Here is a 1,183-nt window from a genome sequence, read left to right on the forward strand (position 1 = left end):
ATGCTGAAGCTGCAGTGTCCTCTTGCTTCAATGGGGTACAGTATATTTTTCCATTAACTAATTACTGTTTTTACTGTATTTTTTGATTAAAATAATGAGACGTCTTCTAAAACATTTAAAGGTGCAATAGGTGATTGTCTTCAGAAACATTATTTATTTATTTTTTGTTATGCTGGTTGAAAGTCTCTTCACATCCCGATAGCAAGCATTAAGTTGAGTGGTCTAAATGTATTTATCTGTATTTATATATTCTGTGGAAGGTGTAGGACCAAGAAATGTTCGTCCAATCAAAACGCTCGGTCCGAGCGTTTTAATTGGCTTTCCTACCTGCCTGTCAACATATATATTTGCATACCTCTGCGCACCCTGTTCGCGCAGACAAGATACATCATCAGCACGTTCACGCACGCTGTGCAGACAGAGCGAGAATGGCAGACAAAAAAAAAGAGAATGGCAAACAAACATCAACAAGCCGATCTTCCTTTACTATAAAGTTTTCTCACCGGTGAATGACACATGATGTAGCCCAGCAGTTCCCAATTCCAGTCCTCGCGCAAGGGAAGCAGGGGAAATCCGTTGAAGTTTACTTCACTTCGAAACATTCATTCACGAATTTGCACTGCGCAGCGTCTTCACACACAGATGAAACTTACTAGAGAAGTGTGACATAATATACCTCTGTAAATAAATACAATTTAAATTCACGTCTCGCACACTTTTATGCCCTTTGTATGGAACTTATACGCTCGCTTCAAACTGGAATCATGGCGGAATATCCGGTGATGTACACTTCCCAGGGCACTCACTGGCTTTGGACGGCGATTGCAGGGAGGGTGGGACGTTCAGTTTCAGTGCTATCAGGCTAAAGTTAGCATTTCCCAAGATCTCCTACTGCACCTTTAATTAATTATTCCAAACTTTATTATTCCAGATTTTTTTGGTGGTCCATGGCAACAAAAGTTTGAAAATCCAGGATATAGCAGAATCTTTTATTCAAACAAAACAACAAACAATACTGTTTTTCTCTCAGATAATCAGTACATGTGTGACTGAGGAGCATTTTATTGGCTGGCTGCAGTCAGAACCCCGGCTGCTGTTATGGCTGTCCACTCTCTACAGGATTTCAGTGAGTGAAGCTGTACAGCACAGAGTCCGCTGCCATGCCTGTAAAGCCTTTCCTATC

The sequence above is a fragment of the Sinocyclocheilus grahami genome, unplaced genomic scaffold, assembly GCF_001515645.1.
Source record: "Sinocyclocheilus grahami isolate Dianchi unplaced genomic scaffold, SAMN03320097.WGS_v1.1 scaffold1069.1, whole genome shotgun sequence".
In the NCBI taxonomy this organism is placed as follows: domain Eukaryota; kingdom Metazoa; phylum Chordata; class Actinopteri; order Cypriniformes; family Cyprinidae; genus Sinocyclocheilus; species Sinocyclocheilus grahami.